The 13,592-nt window shown below is 42.6% G+C and overlaps 2 protein-coding genes and 1 pseudogene across 14 annotated transcripts in view; 2 read left to right on the forward strand and 1 right to left on the reverse strand.

Moving 5' to 3' along the window:
• LOC105495960 (cyclin Y) overlaps positions 1 to 13,592 on the reverse strand; it is a 314,134-nt gene that overhangs the window by 299,394 nt on the left and 1,148 nt on the right. For all 13 annotated transcript variants that reach the window (XM_011765885.2, XM_011765882.2, XM_011765886.2 and 10 more), the window contains exon 3: positions 11,700 to 11,804. The gene's annotated coding sequence lies outside the window, so the exon portion shown is untranslated. The remainder of the gene's footprint in view (positions 1 to 11,699; positions 11,805 to 13,592) is intronic.
• Positions 1 to 13,592, forward strand: part of LOC105495959 (transcription initiation factor TFIID subunit 4-like) — a 118,783-nt gene that overhangs the window by 77,245 nt on the left and 27,946 nt on the right. The gene's annotated exons all lie outside the window — the stretch shown is intronic.
• On the forward strand, positions 11,274 to 11,368 carry LOC112429220 (U6 spliceosomal RNA; annotated as a pseudogene).

A 13,592-nucleotide genomic window follows, 5' to 3' on the forward strand; every position in this document is an offset into this window, starting at 1 on the left:
TGTTTGTTTATTTTAGATGAAGTTTTACTCTTTTTGACCAGGCTGGAGTGCAATGGTGCAATCTCAGCTCACTGCAACCTCCACCTTCCTGGTTCAGGTAATTCTCCTGCCTTAGCCTCCCGAGTAGCTGGGATTACAGGCGCACACCACCACGCCCAGCTAATTTTTGTAATTTTAGTAAAGACTGGGTTTTGCCATTTTGGCCAGGCTGGTCTTGAACTCCTGACCTCAGGTGATCCGCCTGCATTGGCCTCCCAAAGTTCTGGGATTACAGGCATGAGCCACCGCACCTGACCTATTCAGTTCTTTATATTCTGTTAACTTTTTTCAGAGATTGGGTCTCCCTATATTACCCAAGCTGGAATACAACAGCATGATGGTGGCTCACTGCAGCCTCGACCTCCTGGGATCAAGCAGTCCTCCTGCTTCAGCCTCCTGAGTAGCTAAGACTACAGGCATGAGCCACCAAACCTGGTTAATTTTTTTAATTTTTTGTAGGCCAGGTGCGGTGGCTCATGCCTATAATCCCAGCACTTTGGGAGGCCAAGGTGGGCGGATCACCTGAGGTCAGGAGTTTGAGACTAGCCTGACCAACATGGCAAAATCCCATCTCTTCTAAAAATACAAAAATTACCCAGGCATGTTGGCACACGCCTGTAATCTCAGCTATTTGGGAAGCTGAGGCAGGAGAATCACTTGAACCCAGGAGGTAGAGGTTGCTATGAGCTGAGATCACGCCAGGCTGCACTCCAGCCTGGGCGACAGAGAGAGACTAAAAAAAAAAATTTTTTTTTTTTTTTTAGAGACAGGGTCTTGCTATGTTGTCCAGGCTGGTCTCAAACTGCTGCCCTCAAGCGATCCTCCTTCCTCAACCTGCCAAAGCTATTCAGTTTTGTTTTGTTTTGTTTTTTTAAGAGGGATTCTTGCTCTGTCACCTAGGCGGAGTGCAGTAGCACAATCATGGCTCACTGCTGCCTCAACTCCCTGGGCTCAAGTGATCCTCCCACTTAGGCCTCCCAAGTAGCCAGGACCACAGGTGTGCACTACCATGCCCAGCTCATTGTTTTATTTTTTGTAGAGATGGGATCTCACAAGGTTGCCCTGGCTGCTTTTGAACTTCTGGCTTCGAGCAATCTTCCTGCCCAAGTTTTGGGATTATAGATTTGAGCCACAGAACCCGGCCCACTACTCACACACTTAATACACCAAGCCTTGCAGAAACTGCCAACATCTTTAAATGGAACTATCAGCTTCTAATGTAGCTCAAGGATCCCAAAAGTCCCTTCGATTAGGCCTTGGTCAGGATTTGGATGTAGAGAAGAGAAATTATGTCCTGGTGACAGGCCCTGCCTAGCAATGTTAACTGGGCAGTTATTCTAAACCACATCAAATGATCTGATTGATCTCAGGTGGGGCACAGGCACTTACATTCTTCTAAAGCTTCCCCAGGCAATTTTCATGCACAGCCAGCATTTAAAACTCTTTTCCTAGGGTGAAACCCATATCTTAGTTTGCCAACTGGATGCTTTCTCAACTTCCCAGATCCCTGATCGGGGTCCTAGATTTGACATACTACTGCAATTCTGGGAGGGGAGGGGAGTGGTGGGAGTGACGGGAATGATGGTGTCGGCCCAGTCGGCCCCTGGCAGGATGGGGGTAATAGTGGGAGCAGGGGCAGCCTTGCAGGAGGTAGGCTCTTACATACAGCATTTGGTCTGTGCTTTAATCCAAATGCAAGTCCATGATTCAAGAGTCTTTTCTCCCCGTGGTCCTGTCTGACTCAGACTCTGAGAAGAGCTGGCAGGAATGAGTTCATCAAATGCCTTGGTCATGATAGGAAGGATGAGGTAGCATGATACCACAAGAGGCATGGGGGAGAGGAGAAAAGAGAGAAAAGAGAGCACCAGAAAAGAACAGAAAAAGGCACTGAACGTGGAAGTAGAAAGACAAAGCATGAACAGGATCAAATTCTCAGTCCCAACATAGAGATTGCCATGCTTTCTCTGACCCTGATAGTTTTGGTTTCTTTCTGGGACATTAGCATAATAGAAAATGGCTGTAAGAGTTAGAAGAGCAAGTGATTTTCTGAGCCAATGGGATGTCTCAGGGTCCCTTAAAAAAAAAGTATGTTGTTTGATTATGCATAAAATTTCCTTAAGGAGAGCCCACATTTTCTTTTCTACATTTAAAAAAAAAAAAAAAAAACTAGGACTGGAGCTGGGTACAGTGGCTCAAGCCTGTAATCCTAGCACTTTAGGAGGCCAAGGCAGGCGGATCACTTGAGGCCAGGAGTTTGACACCAGCCTGGCCAACATGGACAAACCTCATCTCTACCAAAAAAAAAAAAAAAAAATTAGCCAGCCATGATGGCTCGTGTCTGTAATCCCAGCTACTTGGAAGGCTGAGGCAGGAGAATCACTTGAACCCGGGAGGTGGAGGTTGCAGTGAGCCAAGATCATGCCACTGCACTCCAGCCTGGGTGACACAGCAAAACTCTGTCTCAAAACAAACAAACAAACAAACAAACAAAAAACAAAAAAAAACCGGACTGGGTGTGGTAGTTTATGCCAGTAATCCCAGCACTTTGTGAAGGTTGAGCCCAGGAGTTCAAGACCAGCTTGGGCAACATAGTGAGATCCCATCTCTACAGAAAATTTTAAAACCAGCCAAGCATGGTGGTGTACTCCTGGCTACTCAAGAGGCTGAGGTGGGAGGATTACTTGACCCCAGGAAGTCAAGGCCACAGTGAATAAAATAAGGCTGAAAATAAAACCCCACCAAAGGAAAAGTAACAAGATTTAAAGCTATACTTTCGGCTGGGCACGGTGGCTCAAGCCTGTAATCCCAGCACTTTGGGAGGCCAAGACGGGTGGATCACGAGGTCAGGAGATCGAGACCATCCTGGCTAACACGGTGAAACCCCGTCTCTACTAAAAAATACAAAAAACTAGCCGGGCGAGGTGGCAGGCGCCTGTAGTCCCAGCTACTCGGGAGGCTGAGGCAGGAGAATGGCGTAAACCCGGGAGGCGGAGCTTGCAGTGAGCTGAGATCCGGCCACTGTACTCCAGCCTGGGCGACAGAGCGAGACTCCGTCTCAAAAAAAAAAAAAAAAAAGCTATACTTTCAAACAAAGGCCTGGACAGAGGATTCTGGAAAGATGATCGAATAGGAAGCACCAAGAATCAGTCTCCCTATCTAGACAACAATTACCCGGGCAGAATCTCTTTGTCATAACTATTTCAGAACTCTGGAATCTATTGAAGACTTGCAGCTTTCAGCAGAAGACTTAGATGGTAAATTATGGATAATTTTGGTCAATTTCAGCTCTTGGTGCAGTAGCAACTACCCTTTTTCTTACCACCTTTCCCCACGGCAGGCAGCTGTGCATGTGTTTCTTTTTCTTTTTTCTTTTTTTTTTTTTTTTTTTTTGAGACAGAGTCTCTCTCTGTCACCCAGGCTGAAGTGCAGTGGCTCAATCTCGACTCACTGCAACCTCCACCTCCCAGGTTCAATCAATTCTGCCTCAGCCTCTCGAGTAGCTGGGACTACAGGTGCGTGCCAGCACACCCAGCTTATTTTTGTATTTTTTAATAGAGACAGGGTTTCACTATGTTGGCCAGGCTGGTCTCGGGGGGCCTCATGATCGGCCTCCCAAAGTGCTGGGATTAAAGGCATGAGCCACCGGGCCCGGCCGCATGTGTTTCTAAGGCAGATTGAACCAACTTGCAGGAGCCAGGGTCGACAAAGAAGCCCTGTCCTCCAACTATTAGGAATCTCCACAAATATCAGAATCACTGGTTTCTGCTTTTGATCACAGAGGCACAGACGAAGAAACGGTGGACGTTTTTGTTGCACCTCTGTCATTGTGGCAAGACCCTCTTCTGGATATGAAGGGCCAGCGCCCTTCCCCCACCTTCATGTTTTCTTTCTTTCCCCCTTGGGAGTCAAATACTAAGTCTGGGATAGTCAAAAGCAACTGAATATACATGGAAAATTCGGAAGTACTCACACCTCCCAGGGAAAGGGGCAGGCTCACAAGAGGCCTCAGAAAGCATCAGCTTTCCACCTCAGCCTAACTTCTTGTCACAGAGGCGGCAAACAACATTCAAATAACAACAACAACAATAAACAAAAACCATAACAAAGAACAGCAAACTCTGAGAATCCGATTTCCAGAGTTACCGTGTTTCAGTTACTTAGGCAGAGACAGAGTCTCACTCTGTCACCCAGGCTGGAGTGCAGTGGGACGATTTTGGCTCACTGCAACCTCTACCTCCCAAAGAAACAAAAAAAATTCTAGAGCTGAAAAGCACAATAAAATGAAACATTCACTAGAGGGATTCAAAGGCAGATTTGAGCAGGCAGAAGGAGGAGTCAGTAAAGTTAAAGAAAAGACAATGGAAATTATTGAGTCTAAGGAACAGAAGGAAAAAAGATCGAAGAAAAGTCAACAGAATCTAAGGGACTTGTGGGACACCATCAAGTGGACCAACATGCATATTGTGAAAGTCTAATCTCAGAGGAAGAAGAGGGAAGCCAAGAGAATATTCAAAAAAGTAATGGCTGAAAACATCCCAAACTTGAAAGATATGAATATAAACATCCAAGAAGCTCAATAAACTCTAGGTAAGATAAACTCAAAGACCCACACCAAGACACATTAGAATCAGACCTTTGAAAGACAAAGAGAAAATCTTGAGAGCAGCAAGGGGGAAGGGGTTCATCACATACAAGCGTCTCTCAATAAGACTGTCAGCACATTTCTTCCAGAAACTCTGCAGGCCAGAAGACAGTGGGCCAATGTATGCAAAGTGCTAAAAGAAAATAAAACCAACAACAACAAGAATCCTATATCTGGCTTAATAGTTCTTCAAAAGTGAGGGAGAAATTAAGACATTCCCAGATAAAAAATGAGGGAGAGCCGGGTGTGGTGGTGTGTGCCTGCAATCCTGGTTGCTCAGGAGACTGAGGTGAGAGGATCACTTGAGCCCAGGAGTCTGAGACCAGCCTGAGTAACACAGCAAGATCCTGTCTCAAAAAAAAAAAATAGAAAGAAAGAGAAAGAGAGAGAAAGAAAGGAAAAAAGGAAAGAAAGGGAGAAAGAAGGAAAGAAAGAAAGAAAGAAAAGAAAGAAAGAAAGAAAGAAAGAAAGAAAGAAAGAAAGAAAGAAAGAAAGAAAGAAAGAAAGAAAGAAAGAAAGAAAGGAAGGAAGGAAGGAGAAAGAGAGAAAGAAGAAAGAAAGAAAGAAAAAGAAAGAGAGAAAGAAAGAAAGAAAGAAAAAGGGAAGAAAGGAAGGGAGGAAGGGAGGGAGAAGAAAAGAAAAAAGAAAAGAAAAGAAAAGAGAGAATTACCACTAGACCTGGCCCACAATAAATGCTCAGGAAAGTCATACAGTGTGAAATGTAAGGACATTAGACAGTAACTGGAAGCCATATGGAGAAACAAAGATTCCAATAAAGGTAAATATATGGGCCATTATAAAAGGTGGTATTATTGTAACAAAGGTTTTTAGCTTCACTTTTTGTTTTCTATATGATAGACTATATGATAGTCTCTTAAGAGACTAATACATTTTTAAAAATTAGTCAAAGAGCTAGTATTATTATAACTTTGGGTTGTAATTCCACATTTTGTTTTTTTACTTTTAAGACACAAAAGCACTTAAAATAATTATTAGTTTATGCCTTGGGGCAGCACATTATAAACATGTAATTTCGTGACACCAACAAACAAGAGGAGTGAGGACCTAGCTATAAAGGAGCGGAATTTTTTTATTTTTATTTTTTAAATTTTTTTATTTGAGACAGAGTCTCGCTCTTTTGCCCAGGCTGGAGTTCAGTGGCACAATCTCGGCTCACTACAGCCTCCGCCTCCTGGGTTCAAACAATTCTCTGCCTCAGCCTCCCGAGTAGCTGGGATTACAGGCACCTGCCACCACACCCAGCTAATTTTCGTATTTTTAATAGAGATGGGGTTTCGCCATCCTGGCCAGGCTGGTCTTGAACTCCTGACCTCGCGATCTAGCCGCCTCAACCTCCCAAAGTGCTGGGATTACAGGCATGAGCCACCGCCCAGCCTTGTATGTTATTTAAGTTAAATTGGTATAAATCCAGATTAGAATTTTATAACTTTAGGAAGTTAAATGCGATCTCCATGGTAACCACAGAGAAAATAGCTGTAGATATACACACAACGAAATGAGAAATTAACTTAAATTTTCCACTATAAAAAAACAAGTAAACACAAAAGATAGTAAGGCAGGAAGCATGGAACCACTTATGTGCTATCTTCAGATGATTTTTATTAGATCCAAGGACACAATCCATTGGAAGTGAGAAAATGGAAAAAGATATTCCATGCAAATAGTAAGTAAAATAGGCCAGGATGACTATACTAATATTAGACAAAATAGACTTTAAATTTTTTAAAGTTACAGTTGACAAAGAAAGACACCATAGATTAATAAAAAGGTTTGGTACAGCAAGAAGATATAATAATTATATGGCTGGGGGCAGTGGCTCATGCCTGTAATCCCAGTATTTTGGGAGGCTGAGGTGGGCAAATCACTTGAGCCCAGGAGTTTGAGACCGGTCTGGGCAACATAGTGAAATCCCATCTCTACAAAAAATTTTAAAAATTAGCCAGGCATGGTGGCACGTGCATGTGGTCCCAGCTACTTGAGAGGCTGAGGTGGGAGGATCACTTGAGCCCAGGAGGTTGAGGCCACAGTGAACTGTAATCATGCCACTGCACTCTAGCTTGGGCGACAGAGAGAGAACTTGTCTGAAAATTATAAGCATTTGCTGGGTGTGGTGGCTCATGCCTGTAATCTCAGCACTTTGGGATGCCGAGGAAGGTGGATCACCTGAGGTCAGGAGTTTGAGACCAGCCTGACCAATATGGTGAAACCCCATCTCACTAAAACAATACCATAATTAGCCAGGCGTGGTGCTCTGTACCTGTAGTCCCAGAATCACTTGAACCTGGGAGGTGGAGGTTGAAGTGAGTCGAGATCATGCCACTTCACTCCAGACTGGGTGACAGAGCAGGACTCTGTCTCAAAAAAAAAAAAAATATATATATATATATATACACACACACACACACACACACACACACACATCTATGCACCTCACAGACCATCGAAATATGTAAAGCACAAACTAATAGAATTGAAGGGAGAAATAAACAGTTCTATAATAAAAGTTGTAGACTTCAGTGCCCCACTATCAATAATGGATGGAACAACCAGACAGAAGATAAGTAAGGAAATAGATGATTTAACAAAGTAAACCAACTGTATGTCTATTAGACATATACGGACATAGAACATGCTACCCAACAACAAAAGGATACACACTCTTCTCAGGCGTACATGGGAAGTTTTCCAGGGTAGACCCTATGTTAGGCTACAACCCAACGGCCGATTATTTAAAATATCATACAATGTGGCCAGGTGCGGTGGCTCACACTTGTAATCCCGGCACTTTGGGAGGCCAAGGCTGGTGGATCATGAGGTCAGGAGATCGAGACCATCCTGGCTAACATGGTGAAACCCCGTCTCTACCAAAAACACAAAAAATTAGCCAGGCGTGGTGAGAGGCGTCTCTACTAAAAATAAAAAAATTAGTCAGGCATGAACCCCAGAGGCAGAGCTTGCAGTGAGCCGAGATAGTGCCACCGCACTCCAGCCTGGGCAATAGAGCAAGATTCCGTCTCAAAAAAAAAAAAAAAAAAAAAAAAAAATATATATATATATATATATATATATATATCATACAATGTATCCTCTCTGACCACAGTGGAATAAAGGTAGAGATCAATTACAGAAGTAAAGCTGGAAAATTCCTAGAAATTAAACAACACACCTTTTTTTTTTTTTTTTTTTTGAGACAGGGTCTCACTCTTTCACCCAGGTTGGAGTGCAGTGGCATAATCACAGCTCACTGCAGCCTTAACCTCCCTGGGGGCTCAGGCGATCCTCCCACATCAACCTCCTGAGTAGCTGGGACTACAGGCACAGGCCACCACATCTAGCTAATTTTTGTATTTTTTCTTTTGTAGAGACAGGGTCTTGCCATGTTGTCCAGTTTGGTCTTGAATTCTTGGGCACAAGCAATCCACTGGCCTCCCAAAGTGCTGAGACTGCAGGCATGAGTCACTGCACCCAGCCTAATTATTTTATCATCAAATTAGATAACAAGGAATTATGTGCTAAAGAAAAAAGTACCATATGGTAGGTCAGCATTACCAGCCTAAGCATTCTTCACAGCATTCTCAACTCACAGGAAAGCAACCGGCCAGAAAAATCAGGAAATTTCAGAAAGAATATCTCATTACAGCATCATTTTTTTTCACTAAAACAGAAAATAAAAATGAAGCTGCAACCAAAATAAATTTCCAAATGGCTCATTTGTTAGGCAAGCACATTTACTGATAGTGAATTAATTAAATCATATTTAATTCCAGAAGCCAGAGAAATGTGTCCAGATAAAATAAACTGGTTTAAGACTATTCACTTTTGGGTAAAAAACAGTCACTCAAACAGTTGAGGATATTGAGAGCAACATCAATAGCCAATTTTAAAACAACGCAAATTATTTTGAGTGATTTTCCTTGGCTTCTAATCACTCAACAGATATTTCCAACACTATTCAGTTGCTGTTTATTCAAGGAGTCAATGCCTGGTCTGAAGTCACTGAATATTAGCCTCTATGAATGGTCTACGTGGAACAAATATAATTGAGAATATTTTTAGAGCACTCAAGAAAACACTAATTCAGTACAACCTCATGGGGAATCTACTAAGATGTGTTAAAATGGATAGTTATAAAAATCACTATCCATTTTATGGTGGTTCACGCCTGTAATCCCAATGCTTTAGGAGGTCAAGGTGGGAGGATGGCTTAAAGTCAGGAGTTCAAGACCAGCCTAGGCAACAGAGAGAGACCCCCCCCATCTCTACAAAAAATACAAAAATTAGTGAGGATGCTGGTGCATGTCTGTAGCCACAGCTACACAGCAGGCTAGGGTGGGAGGCTTGCTTGAGCCCAGGAGCTGGATGCTGTAGTGAGCTGTGATAGCACAACTGCACTCCAGCCTAGATGACAGAGTGAGATCCTATCCCCCAAAAAAAACTATGTGGAGAAGATAAAGGCCTAGTTTAACAAATTTACAAAGTTTTTTTTTTTTTTTTAATTCGAGGTGTTGGAAGACTTCTTTGTATTCATTGTACTAGTCATCAGCAGGTACATATGTGAAAAATATTTGACTATCATGTGTTATTCAACCAACAGTGTCAACAGTGAACTTCATTTGTTCTCAAGGGCTTAATAATGTTCAGTCCCGTGAATTTTTGTCATAAATAGAAGCAGATATCCTCATTTGCCCTATCACACAGCAGTTCGATGGTTTTGCAGTGGTAAAATTGTACGGATTTTTTTTTTAATCTCATAGTTAAGATTCACATTTTTCTAAATGAGGACTTTCTGTGACCACTACAATTCTGAATGGCTTTGAAAAGTAGCTTCTGCGGCAGACTTGGTAATGTTTCTTAATGAATTAAGCCTAAAACTACAAGACGAAACAGAGGTTGTATGGAAAACTTCTATTCAATAAAATCATTTGGATGACAACAATGTGGTTGGAACCATAAGCAATATCAAGCCGCTTTATTTACTCCCTCTGCTGTCAAAAATTAAAACAAGAAGCAAGATCTCCATCCCATACAAATTTGCAGAGAATACATTTTCCAAAACTGTTCCAGCAGTATTTTTCATACCTCAATGCAACTGCAAAAGATATTCTCATATTTCTTTTTTTTTTTTTTTTTGAGACAGAGTCTCGCTCTGTCGCCCGGGCTGGAGCGCAGTGGCGCGATCTCGGCTCACTGCAAGCTCCGCCTCCCGGGTTTACGCCATTCTCCTGACTCGACCTCCCGAGTGGCTGGGACTACAGGCGCCCGCCACCTCGCCCAGCTAATTTTTTGTATTTTTAGTAGAGACGGAGTTTCACCATGTTGGCCAGGATGGTGTCAATCTTCTGATCTCGTGATCCGCCCACCTTGGCCTCCCAAAGTGCTGGGATTACAGGCGTGAGCCACCGCGCCCGGCCAGGATATTCTCATATTTCAAAACACATTTAACTGTGCTGTTGAGGAGCCTCTACATAATCTTTGAGGGGAAATGATTAATCTTCGGTGTAGTAATCAATTAAAATCTTATGCTATGATTGATATCAGTGTCCAGCAGTATCTTATTTGTGTCAAAAAGACATTTCTTTGTTTTGTAAGTACCTATATAATACCTCAATTTGCCTGTTAGCCTACAAGGGGCTTTTCTTTGCAGAAAATAGAAAAGCCCCTCGTCTAGAGGGCTGTAGGTGTCTGAAAGTTGCAGAAAAATGTCATTAAAAGTTGTATTGAAGGCTGGGCACAGTGGCTCACGCCTGTCATTCCAGCAGTTCGGACCACGGAAGCAGGCAGAACACTTGCACCCAGGGGTTAGAGACCAGCCTGGACAACATAATGAAACTCCATCTCTACAAAAAATACAAAAATTAACCAGGAGTGGTGGCTCGTGCCTGTAGTCCCAGCTACTCGAGAGGCTGAAGCAGGAGGATCTCTTAAGCCCATGAGATCGAGGCTGCAGTGAGCTGTGATTGTACTACTGTCTTCCAGCCTGCACGACAGAGTGAAATCCCATCTCAAAAAAAAAAAAAAAAAAAAAAAAAAAAGTGACACTGAAGGATTGCTTGCCAGGGAAAGCTTGGTTAAGTATGAAGTCTAATTATTCCAATTTAGCAAACAAAACCTTATCTACAGTCATGTTACTTTAATCAAAAATAAAAGTGGGCCTGAAGCTACATCTTTCTACTACTATAAACCTAACATGAGCAATTTCATTTCAGCAAACACCACCATCTGTCTCATCGGTGCTGCCAATTTTAATTTTTATTAGTTTTATAGTTTTGTTTGTATTTCATTTGTACATCTTGTATTGGATTCAGACACCAATAACACTAAGGAGTTTAATATTATGTTTGCTCATATGTATGTAACATTATATTAAAAATAGCCTTTATTTATTTTTGTCAAGACGTGGTTTCACTATATTGCCCGGGCTGGTCTCAAACTCCCCAGCTAAAGCCACCTTGCTGCCTCCACCTCCCAAAGTGCTGGGATTTCAGGTGTGAGCTACTGCACCTGGCCAAAAAATAGTCTTAAGTCACAATTCTAAGGTGGACATTTATTTGTCTTTATAAGCGTCCAGTTTTAAATATTCAAATTTGAATGAGAACGATACAGCGAAGATTAGCATGGCCCCTGGGCAAGGATGACATGCAAATTCATGAAGAGTGCCATATTTTAATAAAATCTTGAGCTGATGTTCACCTCAAAAATCCATCCATCAATCAATACTTGATTTTGAGAAAACATTGCCTGAAGTTGAACATCCTCCCAAGATCAGAGCAATTGTCTCAATCAGGTGTTAGATGTGAATATGAATGCGAAGCCCGAATCTTCCCAGATGTATTTTCACTTACTGAAAAGGAACCTTATGAATACACATAAATCTGCTACTTTGAGAAGTGTGAAAAAGCTAAGTGCAGTACTTCTCATCAAGTGGTCATGGAAATGGTGGCATGTCCGGAAGAGGCTCTATTAGGCAGAATTGACCTTGACAGCAGTCTGGGCTTACCTCTTCAGATGCAGCAGTCCTCACCCTGAACATGCACAGAATTACCTGGAGAGCTTGTTTAACAGGTTCTCAAACTTCTCTTCCAAAGATTTTCACCCGGCAGTTCTAGAATGAGACCCGGGGATATGTATTTATAGTAAACATCTCAGAAGATTCTGACTGTGAGGATACATGGACCACAATATTTTGAGAAAAATGCCCTCATGACTCCTGATTTTCATGGCTTCATTCTGTCCTTCACTTTATTATTTATTTATTTATTTATTGAGATGGAGTCTCGTTCTATTGTCCAGGCTCAAGTGCAGTGGTGTGATCTTGACTCACTGCAACCTCCACCCTCTGGGTTCAAGCGATTCTCCTGCCTCAGCCTCCCGGGTAGCTGGGATTACAGGCGCCCACCACCATACCCAGCTAATTTTTGTATTTTCAGTAGAGACGAGGTTTCACCATGTTGGCCAGGCTGGTCTAGAACTCCTGACCTCAAGCAGTCTGCCTCCCTCAGCTTCCTAAAGTGCTGGGATTACAGGTGTGAGCCACCGCGCCCGGTCTGTCCTTCACTTTAGATCCCAGATCTTTTTCAAAGCTGCAAGCTTGTTTTGTCTGCAAGGACTCCCTACTGTACAAGGTGAGGTGGGAAGAGGTCAGCCATTCTATCTTGCTATTCTCTTCATCGTTATAAATCCTAAACCACACTTTCTGCAGAACATTCTAGAATATAGCAGTGCCTTGGGCTATTTTGTTTGTAACTAACTAGAAGCAATTTTCTTGCTTTCAGGTTTAAAGATTCAAATACCAAATAAGTCAACTTGCAGTTGAAGAATAAAATGTGACCAAGACTCATTCTCTATCATTCTAGTTATTTTTTTTAAAGTCTTGAACAACATAAACAATCGACACAGTCTTACATTTAGTGATTTTCTGAAATCTCCACTGAAGTTTCATACATACACAAAAAAGCCCTTGCTTCGTTGCTTGCAAAATAGATGAATACCATCATGTTAGGCCAAAATAATTAGTCCAGCCCATGCTTAGTGGTTAATATTAATATAAAACCCCTACAACTCAATATTAGTCTCAATATAAGACATCAAAAACCTAGTGTTGGCAGGGAGCAGTGCTTCACACCTGTAACCTCAGCAGTTTGGGAGGCCGAGACAGGTAGATCGCTTGAGTTCAGGAGTTTGAGGACAGCCTGGGCAACATGGTAAGACCTGCCCCACTTATCTTTACTAAAATTTTTAAAAAGATTAGCCAGGAGTGGTGGCATGTGCCTGTTGGGGCTGAGGTGGTGGGAGACTCGCTTGAGCCTGGGAGGTGGAGGTTGCAGTGAGCCTAGATCATGCCACTGCACTCCAGTCTGGGCAACAAAGTGAGACCCTATCACTGAACCAAACAAAACAAACCTAGTGTCACTAAAAAACACTTTTAAAAAGTGTGAAATTCAGGCCACTTCCTAAGCAAACATTGCTGAGGAAACCAAAGTGTTAGTTTGATTTTCTTTTTCTTTTTTAGAGACAACGTCTCACTGTGTTGCTCAGGCTGGAGGGTGGTGGCATGATCACGGCTCACTGCAGCATCAGCCTCCTGGGCTTAAGTGATCCTCTGGTCTTGGCCTCCTGGAGTGCTGGGATTACAGGTTTGAGCCACACTGCACCCAGCCCTAGTCTGATTTTCTTTACTTTACTTTTCTTTTCTTTTTTTTTTTTTTTTTTTTTTTTTGAGAGGGAGTTTCACTCTTGTTGCCCAGGCTGGAGTGCAATGGAATGATGATCTCAGCTCACTGCAACCTCCACCTCCCAGGTTCAAACAATTCTCCTGCCTCAGCCTCCCAAGTAGCTGGGATTACAGGCATGCACCACCATGCCTGGCTAATTTGTTTGTATTTTTGGTAGA

This window comes from Macaca nemestrina, chromosome 9 (genome assembly GCF_043159975.1).
Source record: "Macaca nemestrina isolate mMacNem1 chromosome 9, mMacNem.hap1, whole genome shotgun sequence".
NCBI classification, from domain to species: domain Eukaryota; kingdom Metazoa; phylum Chordata; class Mammalia; order Primates; family Cercopithecidae; genus Macaca; species Macaca nemestrina.